Here is a 19,283-nt window from a genome sequence, read left to right as displayed (position 1 = left end):
ATACTTGGCATCAACAAGGCATCCCTCACCACTTTGTGGTGATTACCTTACTCTGGCCACTTACAAGTTTACGAGAAAAATGGGATCTCCGAATATCAGCCATAAAAGTGTTACCATGACGATGGCAATTCAGAATATGTAGATTTCTACTCTAAAACTGAAATCAGTAAGACAATGGAGTATCTTAAAATGTTGCCCACTCAATTACAATTTGTTCTTCATGTGAGATTTCTCATTAGCCAATGAAAAACACATTTGAGAGTGAGCAGCTACAGAAGCAGTGATCTGCCTGATATTTAGATGATGTATTCTAGATAGGTCCAAAATTACAGTTCATAATACCTCTTTAAGCAAAATAATCTGGATGTGCCTGCATCCTCCCCTCTGAGAGTAGAGTGAGATTTTACTCAGTTGAATGAACTCAGTCACTACTTTGAACTTCACTGTATTTCAGAAGACTTACTGTCAGCTCTCTGAACCCAATCGAGCAGTATCTGCCTGAACTGAAACTAAAGTTCTCCATATTCCCCCCAAATTCCATTAGAGCAAGGGAAAACTTTTTTAACTTCTTAGGCATAAAATTATCTAAAACATATTAAGGTGAAGGGAAAAAAATGGTGTGGGTGTTTGTTGGTTTGTTTGGGCTTTTTTTGTACAGCAGTATCTGCTAGGAGAGTTTCTGTGAAATATGAAGTCAAGAGAATTTTCCTAAGTACTGGGAAGAGACAGCTATTGCACATACACTGTCAGGTATACCATAGTGACAATATCAAAATATTTGAATGTGAGAAGACAACTCCCATTCTCTTTTAACTGTTTAGAATTCAAGATGTCCCCAGTAAAAACTAGCTAATTTTTAATCAACTAATGCTCAGCCCTAATATTAAGGGCACTATCAAGAGATATTCTGTGATTTAAAATATATTTTTCCTTGCATCTTTTTCTAATAACCTCATTGAATCCATCAGTTAAAACCTATTTTCCTTCTGGAGGCCTGATGATGCAACCTTTTCTCACAATGCTTGAAATTATTCACATGAATAGTCACACTAAAAACCACAGAAGTGTTTTCAATGGGATTAAAAAGTTGCAAAATATATTGCCCATGGTCATTCCTCCCAATTCGATTATTATTACAGATGTTCTTTGGAACACTTCAAGGACAGCTAAATACAGAACCAGCTGTTTTGGCAGAAACCTGGTAGTATGTGCATTTTGCAAATGTATTTATTAAATACATCAATAGAAAACCCACACTCCAAAAAGCAAATGGCAAACATCAACACTGCCAATCCTAATAACATCCCTTTCAAATAAAATCACAGGATTCCCATACCCACTCCAGACAAAACTGAACAGTACTGATTTGAAAGGTTCTCTCAGGATGTGATGTCTACACCTTGGTTTTCACAACACAGCACCACTTTACCTAAGCACAGTTAGCCAGGATTAGCCTGTCCACACTGTGGGTAAATCTCACCCAATTGCCTTAAGTTTTGAAAGCTGATCTCTATTCCTACGTTAACTTTCACAGTTCTACAGTACTTTCATAAGGAGGTTTAATATTAGAACAGTTTGATTCATGTAGAAAAAAAGTCACCAGGGTCACCTACTGCATCTTCAGATACAAGTACCAGATTGCCCCTTACACTTTGATCAAATGTCTAGCTATCCAGATTATGTGCAAAGCCGCACACTGTGCAGAGCTGCAAGGAAGGAATGGAGCAGTACTTCCAATGCTTTGGCTAATCTACTGCTTTTTACAGGCAGTGGTGTGAAAATATAGAAGGCAGAACCAGTAACAGCCAAATCTTCTCAAGAAAGATAAACACCTTTCTGAATTCATTGAATTAGAGAACACCTTAAAATCCCAGACCATACCTGGGATGTATATGACACATTACTCTCAAGGCCAAATCCTACTGACACCTAAATACTTGTACAGCTCCAAGCTATTCTGCTTATCTGATAATTCATGACCCTTGGCTAAAGGCCAACACACTGACTGACAGCAGTTACTGGGCCATCAGGGTGGAGAGAATCAACATTACCCTCATGAAGAAAAACTGAAGATCCAATATTAAATTTTCCTCCACATTTAACAGAAATTCATTGTCTTCTCCAGACTTTGGCATTTGACATGTCTGGCTTCTACAAAAACATCATCATATCCAATGCAATTTATCCAAAGCAAAATAACAATCTAAATAAACCAGCAGCAACTGAATTGCAAAAAAGGAAATCTTTAAGAAAACATAATGTGCCTATGCAATCTGGTAAGAGATGTCAATGTTTTATTTGCTAAGGTATTTTTCCATATACCATGTTTGTTTTTAAGATTCTATTCTTTGGCTTTCTTGTTGAACTGGATTGAGTAAAAGATATTCCCAGCAAGTTCAGCCCTGCTGACTCCTGCTAGATTTACACAGAAGCATTATGTATCCATAGAGCCCCAAAGTTGATTTCTCCTGGACAGAAAGAATTAGCACATCGTTTACAATTTTTTCACAAGATAGGCAATACACAAGAACCCCAAAGTGTAATTTAAGTACACACAATCACAAACTAATCTTCATGTCTTTGCATCACTTAACTGTATATTACATTAAGTGCTGATATTATTTTAATGTTCATTGATGCCTTTATTTTCTAACAGCGAAAATGACAGCCATCTTCACAGTGACAATGAGGAAAAAGTGTCACTCCAAAGCAGAGGTTTTCTTTCCAAATGAAGCCTTTGATGTCTTCTAGGCTTATTAATGTCAATATGACATTACTTTAAATATGCTGCTTCTTTAAACCAGTTTCTGTTCTTGAGTAATTAGGATACATTACTATACTGGTCAGTGGGACAAGTTTTTAAACTCAGATGGAGTGGTAACAACAACACTTTGTGCATAAATTATCCCTACAAAGAAGCAAATGCAATATAAAATTAGGCAATAAGCCTGAAGGAATGGCATAGTTTAACTTAACAGCCCACTCAAAGTGATTTTGTAAATATACTGCCTCAAAAAAAAGAGGGAAAACTTGCATGGATAAGAAGCCTTATGAACTTTTGAGTTACAGAAGTTTTAAAGAGACTTCCTTTACTTTCTCAGGGCTTCTGCACTTCAACTCAGCTATAACTGAAAAGAAGTACATACAATCTGAGTGCTCACTGAGAATTTAAAGTGGGGTAAATAAAAGAACTCTGCACTATAGAAGTAATTCTTTTAAATGAGTTATGGGGCAAAAATCATTTAGTTTGATGGATACTCTGGAAAGTGAGTATAGCTAGAATAGATGTAATAAGAAATCTAGATGAATGTGTTCAATAGGAGTGCTTTTAAAAATTAAAACCATAACGAAATGTTAATGGGTATATATATGGTAGTGGCACTTACAATAGTAAATCTTTGGGGAAAAGAACTGACACGCATATGAAAAACAGATGGAACTACTAGCCCACAATTTAATGAAATAACAATGAAGGAGGGTACTGAACTCCAGGCCCCTAACATGTAGAAGTCCACACAAGGTCCAAAAAACCCTTTCTGCAACTTAGGCCCAACAACAGCCATCTTTATCAGCTTCATTTCTAATTTTTATCAGTAAAATTAGTCACCTAAAAATTCATCACACCTGCATTTCTGCCAGAAGCTGTCGCAAGCCAGAAGAGAAAAGAATCATGGTATCTTTTTCGAAGGCCCCGTGGCTCGTAGATAAGCTAAGAAAACTAAAGCAACAGTGTTTATCAAGGTGCACAAAATGACTACAAGACAGCAGAACCCTGTCATGAAAGCACTTCCCAAAGGTAAGAATGGCATGAAGCAGTCTGGATATTCGCTCTCTCCTGTGATCCTTCCTCTACCAAAAATTAAGAGGGATGGGGAATTCCTCTTCCTACAGCTTTATCCTATATAGGTAAGAAACCAAAAAGGGAGGAATATATTGAATCTCATCAGGATATGAGGGTCTAGAATCCCTTCATCCCCAGAGGGAGTATACAAGGACCTGCCATGGGATGTGTTACAAAAGCATGAACCAGCTGTATCCAAAGGTATGGCTTAGTCAATAGAAGGTTCTAGAAAGGAGGTGACTGAAATCCTAACTCACTTCAGCAATCCCCCATATCAGCTGCTGTGTACCTCATTCTTTGACACAAAAAGTACCCCACAAGCTGATTAGGGTACTTAGAGGACTAAATTAATCATGTATCCTTTCACAGGATCCTGAAGGCACCCAGAAACATCAGATACTGTGAATTACCAGCCACATTTATCTCCATTTGAGTGGTTTAAAGCCCTAAGGCCCACAACTAGTAGCTAGGCCAAGCTTGAACAAGAGGCAATTGATGTTTGTGTGCTTATTCAGGCTTGTAGATATACTGCACTATTAGACAGAGTAAGCAGAACTGGAACTTCAACTGATAACTTGCAAGGAGCTGACTTGCTCAAGCTTAAAGCATCTCTTAATTCAAACTACAGATTTTTTGTGGGTGAATGGGAATTGGTTAGAAGCAATATTAACACTGTACTTCAAGCTAATGATGCTGCAAGGAAAACTCTCTGCATCCATTTTATAAACAGGAAAAAAATCTTTCCCTCCCTGGAATAGCTAATGCAGGAATACACCTAATCTTTAGTACAGCATTGCCTCAAACGATTGGCAAGTGACTGCAAACATTCTCATTTAGGCTTTTGAACTCTCCTGTGTGAATGCAGAAGCACAGCTCTTGCTGTCTAAACAGCAACTGGGAAAGAACCCTAGAACTGTGGGTTAAGTTGCATATGTATGCCAGCGTGTGTCTGCGCACATGCGCATTTATTTATACAGACATTTATCAATCCTTCAGGAGTTATCCCCATTGCTATCATCCTCATTGTGGCTACACAGGATCTTGGCCTCTGCCCTGCCTCTCCAAACCCAGCTACCCCATCCCCAAAAGGAAGTCAGTATGTTGGAGAAGATAAGAACAGAGACAGACAAACCTGGATACCCATATTAATTCTACCTTTCTCACAAACACTTTGACCAGTGATCTGAAGCGGTTAATGAATTTAAAATACCTTTTTAAAAGCTCCCAAAGGATTAAAAAGAATGTCATATTTGGAAAATAATTACTTTTGTTGTTGCTTGTGGTAGTGGTGATTTTGTGTGTCCACATTTTCATATGGAATAAAGATCTGAAGAGCTCAATGTGACAATGATTAGAAGCAAGACCTAAAGAAAAATTACCTGAATTAAAAAAAAGGGAGTTTTCTTTACCCTGTCGAAGCTAACTTAAATCAACACAGATTTGAAACTTGACAGTGACATGCACTCATACTGCACGAGACCCATTTTTAATGTAGTTGCCAGAGAAATGCAGTTCTGCTACAGCTCATTACTGCATACCTCATGAGTCTAATTCACTAACCCAGTCAGATGCAATTACAAGAAAGCCATCCAGACGCAAAATGCCTCTTTAAGAAGGCTGTCATGTACAGTTTCTCTGCAATAAGAGAATTCAGATACTGATACATGGCACCTGGACTATCACATTTCTCAGTTATTCTATTTCTTTTTATTTTTCTTTTTAAAGCACTGTTCATCTGCAGGAAGCACACAACAGTAATCAAAAATAACATCCAGTTTAAGAATAGAACGCAAATCTCTGAAAAAAGCTCACTGAGTTCAAACACAAAAGAAATATAAAAACTTCCCTTGATAAGACTGCCCCACAGACTGTCACAATGACTTCCTTCCTCTGCCTTCTAGTTCCAAGTTCCAAATAAGGTTCCAACTCCCTTTTCCTCTAGAAGTCCTATCAAACTCTTTCCAAACTCTGCAGCCCTTCCTGAAACCCTTCACTTTTTTGGTTTATATTTCTGCTGTGGACCAGTCAGAATGCTGCCATTTTCTTTATTAAAGGAATCTTCTTGAGCCCTAAGTCATGACAGTCTTCTAATACAGACTTATGATTTCCCACTAACAGGGCAGAGCCACCAGAAGGTGGTGAGGCAGTTAAATAAAACTGTTAACATAATGCAGCCCACAACTCCACATTCTATCACAGAATCACAGAACCATCGAGGTTGGAAGAGACCTTGAAGATCATCCAGTCCAACCATTAACCTAACACTGACAGTTCCCAACTACACCATATCCCCAAGCGCTATGTCAACCTGCCTCTTGAACACCTCCAGGGATGGGGACTCCACCACCTCCCTGGGCAGCCCATTCCAACACCTAACAACCTGTTCTGTAAAGAAATGCTTCCTAACATCCAGTCTAATCCTTCCCTGGCGCAACTTGAGGCCATTACCTCTTGTCCTATCGCTTGTTACTTCATTAAAGAGACTCATCCCCAGCTCTCTGCAACCTCCTTTCAGGTAGTTGTAGAGGGTGATGAGGTCTTCCCTCAGCCTCCTCTTCCATCTACAAATTCAAATTTTGTTTTCTTTATGGGTTACACTTACAAAATTTGGTTACATTTCCTGAATTTCAGATAAACTGTTGGACAGATGGGGAAAACAGATGACAAAAGCTTAGATTCTGGATTATTCTCAAAGCAGGTGTAAAAGCTCTTCCAAGCGCATGTTGCTGAATTACTGAGTATCAGAATCTTCACTAACATGTATCTTCTCCATTGACACAGTGTCTAAATAGTTCTGAATCAGATGAGTTTTGCTCAAATTCACAATTTGAGAAGAACAGGATAAACACCCTAGCAGAAGTGAAAGACTGGCAGGCAAAAAGTGACACCACTTCTCTGTTACTCCCCATCCTTTCTTGGGGTGAGTCAGTGCAACTGTATAGAATGAAATCCACAGTACCATGTAAAAAAGCTACATTTGTCCCTGATACAAGTCTGTGTAAGCAGATAACAACTTCTGTAAAAAAAAAAAAAAAAAAAAAAAAAAAAAAGGAGCAATTACTGCTATGAAAAGTGACCAGTGTCTACAAGATTGGTGATAAAATTTATGAAGCTCTCCAAACAGTTTGCAAAGTGATAGAATAGCTTGGGATCCCCTGGGATCTTTGCATCCTGACAAGATTACACGTTTTGTGAGAACGTAATTCTTTTCATGTTGGCCTATTTGTTCAAACTGATTATGAAAAATAGAAAATAAGTAATTGGTATGATATGTACATATTAAGTGAAAATCCAGTCTTGCTCTATTGCAAAAGGATATTTTATGCGATTTAGTGCCTAAGTAACCACACATTTATTGATTCTGAGGAATCATTAATTATTAAAAATTAATCATGCATAGTATTCAAAATTAAATTCAATAAAATATGGCAGGTAGCTTCCTTAAAGGTAAAATGGTTGACATTAGCTGCAAACTGGGTAGCCAGCTCTAAAATGCAAGAAATTAATTTCTGTACCAGAGTACTGACTTCTACTGTACCACTATGAATCAATTCTGCTTTCTAGGGAAAACATTTTGATGCCTTCTTGTATGAATAGTACATTCATCACTCTCTTTTTCTAACTTTACAAAGAATTACAAGGAGGTTCCCTATTAGCCTTCAGGTATATGCTATTGGTTTGTGTTTCTAAATAAATTGATAGAATTTATTACATATAGAATTCATTTGTTACATTTTATTCAAATTAGAACCAATGTATTCCTCAATCTTTCAGGTTTAATTTATTTTCCTCTTTTATTCACCCCCTCCTTTCTTCCTACCTGCCTTCCTTATGACATTTTTTCTGATTGCTGGGAACCACTTCAGATATTTTTTCTAGATTGCTCAATCAGTACTGTCCACTTTTCATGGTCTTATTTACGCTTCATACCCTCTCTTCATTTACAGCTCACATGCAAAGGTGGTAATTTCATAATACTTTTAAAATACAATTGTGATGCTTTAGATAAAGACTGAGAAAATCATTATCTCTAAGACAAACCAGATGAGAATAGTACTGACTGAAGATCATTATCATTTGAGAGCTGGCCTGTGGAGTTCTGTAGCAAAAAGACAGTTCCAATTCATCAGACATTGTACAGGGCAAAGGATAGCACAAGCTCCTTTAACTCTCAGTAAATCAAAGAGGCTAAATACTAAATGAAAATAAAAATTCATGTCTTTAACATAACAGTCAGATGATGATAGGTCATGCTGACAGGGGAACATAATGGAACATGTTCTTCCAACCTGTGTTCTTTAGATAACTAGAGTTCTGGTTTCCAGCTCAGCAGACCAAAACCTTTTATAAGGGCTATTTTAAGTTTTTTAAGAGAAGTAAAGTAACATTTTTATAGAAATGAAAAAAACCTTTTTTTATTAAACATTTAGCATTCATTTAACATTCTAGGCATTTTAATATTTTAGAATCATAGACTATCTCAAGTTGGAAGGGACCCATAAGGATCATCGAGTCCAACTCCCTGCTCCTTGCAGGACTACCCAAAACTAAACCATATGACTATGGTCATCGTCCAGACGCTCCTCGAACTCTGACAGGCTTAGTGCTGTGCCCACTTCCCTGGGGAGCCTGTTCCAGTGACTGACCACCCTCTCAGTGAAGAGCCTCTTCCTAACATCCAATCTGAGCAATTTACTAGGCATCAAATAAGCTTTCCTGTCTCCAAGGTTTACTGACAACAAACAGCACATAAATCACAGGAGCAAAGCCTTTTCAGAACAGGCTGAATGCTGTTAGTTTTTAAGTAAATTGTATGATCAAAGCAGATTATGGGGGTGGGGATTTGCTGTCTTCCATCATACCTCAAGCCTCATGACGGACTTTAGACTATTCTACCAGAAGAAACATTATTTATACTACAGGTGTGTATGAGGCAGAGCTCAGAAGCTATTTTAACAATTAGCTGTAGCTGTTTTCTTCTGACTGCTACATGATCTTATTTTAATATGATTTTAGGACTGCAGGAGTTGCTTTACTGCATCAAACTCAATTTCATGTAATAGAGGAAGTTTGATACAACAGTCACTAGGTGTTCCAAAAAGACACAGGAAAACTCCATACCAAATCAATGAGAAATAATTCTCCCCTACTCCTGATTCAGTACTAATGTTTAATAGTGAAGGACTGTTGAAATCCTTCAACATAAAGTTTCTGTCTCCCTTCAATACTCCTTTTATTAGTATTATACCCCAGAATATTCTCAGTCTCCAAATACTTGTTCAAACTACCTCCAAATTTTAGGGTGGTTTCACAATGAGTGTCTGAGTTTTGATATACTTTTTTACTTTTACTTTTTTTTTTTCATGATTCTTTATCTTCTGGGAAATTTTTCCATATTCACAGGTCATTTTATGTGTCTTCTTAATCTATGTAGATTCTAAAAGACATATATCATAGTTCTACCAATAGGAGAACACTGCAGTGTTTATCTAGTTACCCTAGAGCATTTTTGCCTTGCCAAATGTAAGTCACATAGCCAGAGTCTACTTTCACAGATAGCCTCAGCTGATTAGTTGATCATCGATCTTATGCTTTTAAAACTTCTTATAAATCTGACATTATATAACACTAAAGTGGCCTGTTTCAACAGCTACACTGATTGCGTGCTAACAAACAGAAATCCAGTATATAGTACAATCCTCAGCTGTGCAATATACCTGATGACTATTATGGCTGCACATCCAATGTGCTTCAATCTTCCTTCCTACAGTAAAAGCCTCTAACACTCATGGAAGCAGCGTTTTGTAAAAGGCCTTTCAGGTCCACTCTAAATCTTGCGGTTCACAAATAGGAGCCTGGATGCAAATGTACCAGTGAAATATTTAGATATATCTACCACGACCCCACCTGACAAGAAAAGAAACCGTTTCAGCCTAAGGGTAAAAAAGAAAGGAGAAGTACTGCAGAACATATCCCAAGCAAAATTACTTGTTTAAGGAACAGTACAAAGCCGAAGACAAGTAAGAGAATCTTATTTCCTAAATCTCCATGCCATGTATTAACCATCGTCCCATATGTATAAGGTGTTTGGTGCTTCTTCTCCCAATGTATCTTATTTTTTGGATGACTTTCACGTTCCTGAACTGCAACTGGACAATGGAAAGGCTTCAGAAGAGTTTTCAGTCATGCTAATAATACACTTAGGATGAAGTAAGTATAAAAGTTAATCAAAATACTGCCACAGAGATATTTGTACTCCATTTAATCAGCAAAGAGTGCTAATACACTGAAAAGACTGAATAAGGTTCATCAACATTTGTATTACTTCTATCATATTCCAAAATTTAAGTTTTCGTTATTAATTGGTAGCCAAATAAAAATTTATTAAACTCAAAAAATACTCAGAATAGCTTCATTTCAGTGCTTCACACTCACTGCCAGCTCTTGAACTTGAACATCTCAGTTCATTTTTTAACATGAAAGAACAAACTTTTGAAGAAACTCTTTCGTAGCTGTAGTCTGCTTGTTCATTCAGCCATAGATCAAAAATAACAGCATGTATTTTATCTGATCATTATCTCAGACCACCTATATTTTGAAAGTTTTCTAAATTTTAAAAATCATTTCCCTTGTTGTATCTTGTGTTCACCATCTATTACTGTACCACTCTGAACCACCAAAATGACTGTCTACATCATTTTTATATCTTCCTATTAGGCAGTTGAAAATAACAATATTCCTTCTAGTCACTTATGAAGCAAATAAATAGTATTGCTATTCAGATATGAATAGCCTTAAAACATAGATTTTCTTCTTTTCAGAATATATAAAACATATTAAATGAGAGACAAAGATCATATGCACTGGCAAGGATCCAAGGATGAAAAAGGAAAAATCCTTCATAGAAACTATACACATCTTCATAGTAGGGTGACCAGGATATTTGAAAGGCACATTAGAATTCTTAAATGTTTGCATTACTGTGGATCACATTAAAACATTGAGTGAAAAACAAAAATGTTAACAGAATTGGCAAGAAACACTATTACAGCTAAATTTGGACAAATTTGAGATAATTTTTGTCAGCATAATCTTCCTTAATATACCTGGATAGAATTCAACCAATATTGGTTCTACTTGCTTTCTTCAAAACACTGATTCTTAAATAATACTTTTGAGGGAAAGGCTGTGGATGTTGTCTACCTTGACTTCAGTAAGGCCTTTGACACTGTTTCCCACAGCATTCTCCTGGCAAAACTGGGTGCTTGTGGCTTGGATGGGCACACGCTTTGCTGGATAAAAAATGGCTGGATGGCCAGGCCCAAAGAGTTGTGGTGAATGGAGTTAAATCCAGTTGGCGGCCGGTCACGAGTGGTGTCCCCCAGGGCTCAGTTTTGGGGCCCCTCCTGTTTAACATCTTTATTGATGATCTAGATGACGGGATCGAGTGCACCCTCACTAAGTTTTCAGATGACACCAAGTTGGGTGGGAGTGTTGATCTGCTCAAGGGTAGGGAGGCTCTGCAGAGAGATCTGGACAGGCTGGAGCAATGGGCTAAGGCCAACTGCATGAGTTTCAATAAGGCCAAATGCCGGGTGCTGCACTTGGGCCACAACAACCCCCAGCAGCGCTACAGGCTTGGGGAGGAGTGGCTGGAGAGCCGCCAGTCAGAGAGGGACCTGGGGGTGTTGATTGACAGCCGGCTGAACATGAGCCAGCAGTGTGCCCAGGTGGCCAAGAAGGCCAATGGCATCCTGGCTTGCATCAGAAATAGCGTGGCCATCAGGGACAGGGAAGTGATCTTACCCCTGTACTCGGCACTGGTGAGGCCGCACCTCGATTACTGTGTTCAGTTTTGGGCCCCTCACTACAAAAAGGACATTGAATTCCTCGAGCGTGTCCAAAGAAGGGCAACGAAGCTGGTGAAGGGTCTGGAGCACATGTTGTACGAGGAGCGGCTGAGGGAACTGGGGTTGTTTAGTCTGGAGAAGAGGAGGCTGAGGGGAGACCTCATCGCCCTCTACAACTACCTGAAAGGAACTTGCAGAGAACTGGGGATGAGTCTCTTTAACCAAGTAATAAGCGATAGGACAAGAGGTAATGGCCTCAAGTTGCGCCAGGGAAGGTTTAGACTGGATATTAGGAAGCATTTCTTTACAGAACAGGTTGTTAGGTGTTGGAATGGGCTGCCCAGGGAGGTGGTGGAGTCCCCAGCCCTGGAGGTGTTTAAGAGTCATGTTGACATAGCATTTAGGGATATGGTCTAGTTGGGAACTGTCAATGTTACGTTAATGGTTGGACTAGGTGATCTTCAAGGTCTTTTCCAACTTAGATGATTCTGTGATTCCTCTCATCCAAATAACTGGATGGAATCTGATAATAAGATGTTCTTCATTTATGCATTTTCTACTGCTTAGAAATTGATTCCTGCTTTTCAGTAACAGACCAACAATATTGTAAATTATAATAATCTTCAGTAAAGACTAAAGACTTACAGTAGTACACAAATCTTTCCAACCTACTTGTGCAACTAGTTTTGTATGCTTCATCAGCTTTGCCAACAGTTTGTCAACATTCTTGCAATTGCTACTACTCTTGATTTCTTTCATAGAAATTAGTTATTTTTTGACCTAAGATTTATTTTTCTTCTGTCTTTTGCAATATAATAAATATTCCCAGTGTTATACCTTCATGGTCTGTTCAGGATTCAAAAGTAGGGATCTTATGACCAAGTGAGAGGTCTCATTTGAGCTGTGAGCTTGCCACAGGCCCAGGACCAGCACAACAGCAGAAACTTGCACTCAAAAATATTGGTACAGTTGTGGTGACCACCTTTTATATTCCACAATCCAAGTCTGAAGACTCTGCCAAGCAATCATAAACCAAAACTACTTTTCTTCTTGGAGAATGTCCTGCTTACCAGGCATAACAGGATGAACTGGGTGAATTCTGCAGACTGACTCTCTGCAAATGCACATGGAGTGCTATGGGATGCAACAGTGGAAGGCAAAGGTAGTCTAAAGGGATTCATAAGCTCCTGTTCCCATTTAAGTGAGCACTCCTATATTTCTCATTACAGAATCAGTGCATAAAATATATAACTGTATTTAAAAAGCATGGGGAGCAAGGAGTAGATATGAGATCTAGTATGTTTGCCAGATGAGTTGCCTTACCACTAAACAACATGGTTCAGTTTTTCCCAGAACACTTTTACTCTTCAACTGACTGGTTACCTGGCTTTAACAGGAGAGGCATAACTTAACCCCCACCAGATTTGTCTGTATGCTGATGCATAGAACATCCTCTCTGGAGACAAGACTGAAACATCTCAGACTGAAAAGAGAGAGAAGCTCAGTCCTCACATCAGAAGTGAATGACCTATTTCATAAAAACATAGACAGTCAGACACCTCCTCCAGCACGTGCTGTTTGGAAGAAAAGGTTGCAGTTGCCATCTGCATCCAGAGAACAATACAGACATACACAGTGCAGCTTCAAGAATTTCAGTAGTAGGCAGCTTCACACATAAACACATAATACATTATAGCAAAATTATAGTATTAGAAAATAACGATATGTTCCAAAGTGTGGAGTATGTACTATAAGCCAACAGGATTTTAAGAAAAAAACAGGCTCGTCACAAATCTCAAAATTACAACCCTTTGACTGTAAATAAAGAAACTGTCTTATTGAAAATAAAGACTAAAATATATACATATTTTTAAAACTGAGCAGAAAAGTTAAGGACAGATCTATCTGTGAAAACTGTGTGCTGTTCAAAATATCTTCAAAGCCAATTATAATTACCTTCTGCACTCTAAAAACATTGTGGACTGGCAGAAAGGGAATGTGTATGTTTGTGAACTGTGCAATGCAAAGGTTGCTTAAGTCTTTCCATTCGTCCTGTCCCTACTGCTCAGAAGAGAACAACTGCTCTTCAGTTCTGTCTGTGCCTATCCTCATCTTCTGCCTCAGGCACTAAAATAAATCCAAGTTCCCCTTCCCTAGGGGTTTACAAAATTTTAAACACAATTGTTCTTTCTTTCTCATTTATTTGGTAAAGAGTTAGCAGTGAGATAAGCCACACAGCATTTGTGTTTCTGTTTCTCTCATGACTGAATGGTAGGCCCCTTCTGCTGACTCCATTTTCTTTCCAACAAGCACACAATATTTAGCAGGTCAGATTTCATTTTCTTGCCTAGATAAAAATGTTCTAGCATACTAAGGAAGACCCATATGCTGATACAAAAGATCCTCCAACTTAATTTTACTAAATGATTGTGTGATACTTAAATGGGATTTAGGTAGTCAAAGAATTAACGTTTTGATACTGCGAAGTAGCAAAATGGCATCTTGATGGTGCTCTGAAAGTTCCCAGTTGCTGGTCAAAGCAATCAGCATTCCAAACTGCACTGTAAATAGAATGGAAAAATACATGATATTTTAAGCATACCTGCTTTGGGCTAGTCACCTGGGTGCTGGGTATTGATTAAGTAATGTAACCTCAATGCACTTTATAACAAGACAAGCACAAAATCAAAGGTCTTGGATTTCAGCCTTTTAACTGCTAGAGCTTTTTTTCTCCACACCTCCACACTATACAATACCAGCAAGCAAATGTCAGTCCTTAGAATAATCTAATGCCACTACTACTTAATATACAATACCAGTAATTCTCTGGATACTTGACACCAACAAGAATAGCTCAAGAAATAGATTAAGCTTCAACTAATATATTTTCTATTTTAATTTAGTTTGTTTAATATATAACTACTCCCTGAATACAATTATTAATAGATTAAGAGATATATTATACTCAAGACTATACATAGATTACTACATAATTGTATAAATACATATTTATGTGTATATCCACATTTATGTAAAAATAATGTGTTTGTATAAAAACTTTTAATCGAATATATTGAACATTGTATCCACAGCCAGGAAGACTCCTTCATTCTGCATCATGTTACAAAGGAACATGCCTCGTTTAAGCCAGAGCTGCCATATATCAGAACTACAGCCTAGGTATCTTTCATATAGGAGTACCACTGAGCTTACCTGCAGAGAAATACACTTTATCTGCACTCTCACAGCATGTCTGCACTTACCACTACTCAAATATAGGAGGGAAGGAAAGAGTTATCTGTACTCTATTGACTTGTTGACTTTGTCAAATGCAGCTTAACTTCACTGCAGTTCAGCTATAATGTTCAATACATTCTTGACTGTAATTGCAGTCATTCCATGCTCCCAAAAAGGCAGTTTATGTAACATCATAGGTAGCAGTACATTCTCCCTGACAAAATCTAGCCATTTTAACCTAGATTACTATGTGAGTTTTAAAGTCTGAATATTTCTTACTTTATGAATATATATGTCTTTGCAGAGGCCACAGACAAACAATTACCTGCTTTTTTAATCCCATCAGGAATATGGAGTTGAGTGTCTTATATTTAAAAAAGAGCTTTTGAGAGTACCTTAGACACAGACAAAATATATGGGGCATCCCAGATAGCACATACAGCAATAGCACCCAGAGGGAAAATAATTACACATACTCGCTACTTAAATGCCTAGACAGATCTACAGCATGCACTAAAGGTAACTTCTGTCCATAATAGATCTGTGTCATTACTCACAAGCCTTTAAGATTTCTACGTTCATGTTCCTGAAATTTTTACTTCTCCTCCAAACTACACCCATTCATCTCTCTAAAGATCTTGCCACCCCTGTCAGCCTCACCTCTCCAACCTGCAAGTTTTTTCTCATGTTTTCCTGAACAGACTTCTGTACCAAAGGAACATGGCTACTAGCAGATCACAAATGTCACTTCATAAGTATCTGACGAGGTTTCAAACAATTTCTACTGTTACAAGCAGCAGCAATTTTAAACTTTTTTTCCTGTGTCTTTTGATGAGATAAAGGTATTACTAAGATACCTTTTTTTACTATCTAAAGGAGGACTTGTGCACTCAAAAAGCTCATTCATTTTTCCCTAAGTAAACTAGTGGGCCTAATAAATGATCTCATCCCTTCCTATGAGCCTCATATTGCTCACCCTTAAGTATGAGACTGATGTACTACAATATCAAAGACTAAGTTAGACCAAACTCCTTTGGCTTTGGATATGGGAAGCTTCCAGACTACAAAGGACATTTATTTAAATGGATGTGGAATAACGAACTAAATCATAATCCAGGTTTCCAAAAATTCCAGGATTAGTAGTACAGATTTATCAAACTTCTAAATTACTTCTAAGACCTAAAGCTGGAGACTCTAGGATGATACCTTAAAGCACAATCTCTGTCTGACCTGCACAGGACCAATTATACATTAAGAATCTGAGGTGTTAAAGTAGAAGAATAAATATTTCTGTTAGTTGTATTTGTTTAGGTTGTATTTTCACTTAAGACTGAGCAGCAAAATTTTATAGTTCTATTAAGCACTGACCAATCATTATTTTATTTAGACTGTTACATAACAAAGCAACTGCCTTTGGCGGGCAAGCTTCAATGCAAGACACACAAGAAAGAGGAAAAGGGAGAGAAAAGAGGAAACAGGAAGAGAAAAATAGAGAGAGAAAGTGGGAGAGAAAGAGAGAAAGGGGAGAGAAGAAGTGACACTGAGAGAAAGACAAAGAGAAGTCAGAGAAGGTGAGAGAAGGGAGCTTTGTCCTTGTAAACATGAGTAGGAATGCTCCTGATCTTGGAGGAGGAGGAAGGTACTTATCTCCAAGTATATGGTCAATTTTTACCTTTGAGAGGCTTGATAACACAGGTGACTAAAACTGTCAAGAGACCAAAAGATGTTCAGAAGTGGAAGCTTTACAAAAAAATTATTCAGAACTGTGTAACTTTGTCCTCCTCATTCCCTGTTGATACCACCATTCAAAGGATGACAAAATGATGTGGCCTGTATCTGACAGAGTTCAGCAGAACAGAAAGCTTGAAATCAGGCCCATAGTAACAGGTATTTGCCTTATAGCATCATCTGGACAAATCTTCCCTAATTCACTATCTAAACTGCAGGGAAGCCAACATAACATCTTAGTTCCTCCTACTGCCTCTCAGTTTCACACTGTCTGGTTTTCAAAGAATGAAATATCTGGCTTAGTGAAAATTCTGTGCTTAAAGTAAGATTTAGGGTTTCCCATACCTCATCTTTGAATATATAACACAGGATTTATATACCAAATAATTTTCAAGTTAATTTCAGATAGTAGAAGAGGGGAGAAGAGCACCATGGAAAAAAAGAGACAGAAAGTTACAGCAATATAAGAAGATGCAAGCAGCATCTGCTTTTCATGTTTTAGTATAAAAAAATAAATTGCAAGGCCAAAATCTACATAGCTTTTTAAAATTAAAACACAAGTCAAAGTATTAAGGATAAAATCCTCTTGAGTTTGTGACTTCCAACGTGAGCAGAACACACAGACACGAAGGCTGTTATGTCACCTTTATTTCCTTCAGCCAAACACCAAAACAGAATTAGTGGAGCAGTCCTTGGAGGGCTCCAAGACCATTATTGTTGCATCTAAGCCTGAATCTTTCTTCTCTGCAAAAGAAAACCATACCTGCCTCAGAATTCTGAGCCCAACTAAATTTATACGTAAGCTAAGGCTTTCCTCATTCAAGAAAAGAGACCACATCAGAAGGTCAGATCCAGAAATTCAGTAGGCCTCCAAAATCTTGAAACAGCATCTGAACTCTTTGGAGTGCAAGTAGCAAATCAAGTGTCCACAATTGCTCATCATGCCCACTAGGACCTAGATTTTTTAAAAAAAAAATCTTTACTGTGGCTTTTCCACCCAATTAAAAAAGATTACATTCTAATAAAAGGCTTTAATAAAACAAGTATCTGGAGTTCATCTGCCCTTAATGACATTACTTTAAAATGTTCATAGAATTCTCTGCTCATCAGATAACTTTATGTATGTTCCCCATGCTTCAGAGCATTTAAGGAAAGGCTCCACAAATCCTGCCTTTTCCAATTCTCAAGCCCTTTCTCAAATCTTTGCATGCCAAAAATTTAAGCATGCTGAAAAAGGCATTAAATTGTGCTAGCCCACAGGCTACATGTACCAAAAGAATCCTCTACAGTGGTCATGACTCAACATTGACCTCCAGGTCATGCATAATTGCAATTCATATATTCAAAAGGGTAAGTGGATTAACCAATAACAGTTGTTTGTCATGTCTGATGCTACTGAGGCAAAGAATCCTCTGTTGGCTAAGCTTTAGACAGAAAGTACAAGAAATTCTCAAAGGAAAACGGCTACATGATATTTTGTTTATTGAAGTGCAGTGACAAGATAGCCAAGTTCCTTTCAAATAAATCTATACAATTCTAGTGAGGTAGTAAGCATGAACCACACCTATTCTCTGAAGGTAAAGGAGATCACAGCTGCTCCTTTCACAACAAGACTTGGGTTTTGTCATGCTACACAAATGCAATCTTTTTTTAATTTCTGTACACAACTTTTCCATTTTACAACATAAAATCAGGTTTCCAAAAATTCTGATCATATCCTGAGCTGCTGGAGATTTGAGAAGAGAACTGAACCCTTTCCCACTTTTCCCCAGAAAGCTTCACGACACATGTGGCAACCTACCCCTTGTTAAAAATCACAGTCTTTAGAAGGAACCTATTAGATCTTAAACACCCTCCCTGTCCCCCATAAAACTATTAAGAGAAGATTCCACTGGGAGAGGAGGGAAAAAAAATATGGGAATAGCCATGAAAAGTTGTCTACTGGTGATGTGTGTTCTAGTAGATTTAGTTTATATCCCAGTTCTTGCAAATTTGAATGCCTTAAAGCTGGTCTAGCAATAATACAGAAAATCTCAATGAATTTTAAGACATCATCGCTTCAGGTATTATCTTTGCCTTATAAATACAGAAGCCAAGTTCCAGATATGATTTTCTTGGGCTGATTTATTTTTCAGAAAGATAGAAATTAAAGTAGTTGGAAAAAAAAAAAAAAATCAATCAATAAACTTCCCACAGCAACGTTTGAAAGTCTTCTTTCTGCTATCCTGAGTTCCTAGGCGTGTGGTTCTCACTATATCGAAGCTACCATGTCCTCATCCTCTCTTCCCTGACACTGTAGCCCCTATAGAATATTTTAGAGACCACAATTTCTTTATATGCATGCAGAATTGTCTGCATTATCTGGACCAGATGAAATTATTACAGGATGAAAACTACCATTCTGACACTATGAGAAGAACAAGGGTTTCCTGCTCTTATCTCCCCTTGGGTTTACAAAGTAGGTCACAATCATACTTATTTCCTGAATTCAACCTACATGCATTTCAAAATGAGAGCTAGAAATATGCTTCCCCCTCCTTTCATAATAGCAATCTTTAACTAATATCACTGAACCGTAACTACAGCTGCAAGTAATATTTCACTGATGCAATTTCTTTACAGAAAAA

At 37.8% G+C, this 19,283-nt stretch overlaps 1 protein-coding gene across 4 annotated transcripts in view; it reads right to left on the bottom strand.

Moving 5' to 3' along the window:
* Positions 1-19,283, bottom strand: part of LAMA2 (laminin subunit alpha 2) — a 391,575-nt gene that overhangs the window by 353,974 nt on the left and 18,318 nt on the right. The gene's annotated exons all lie outside the window — the stretch shown is intronic.

This window comes from Strix uralensis, chromosome 3 (genome assembly GCF_047716275.1).
Source record: "Strix uralensis isolate ZFMK-TIS-50842 chromosome 3, bStrUra1, whole genome shotgun sequence".
NCBI classification, from domain to species: domain Eukaryota; kingdom Metazoa; phylum Chordata; class Aves; order Strigiformes; family Strigidae; genus Strix; species Strix uralensis.
Note: the sequence above shows the minus strand (reverse complement) of the source record. Positions and strands in the feature narration are given on the sequence as shown.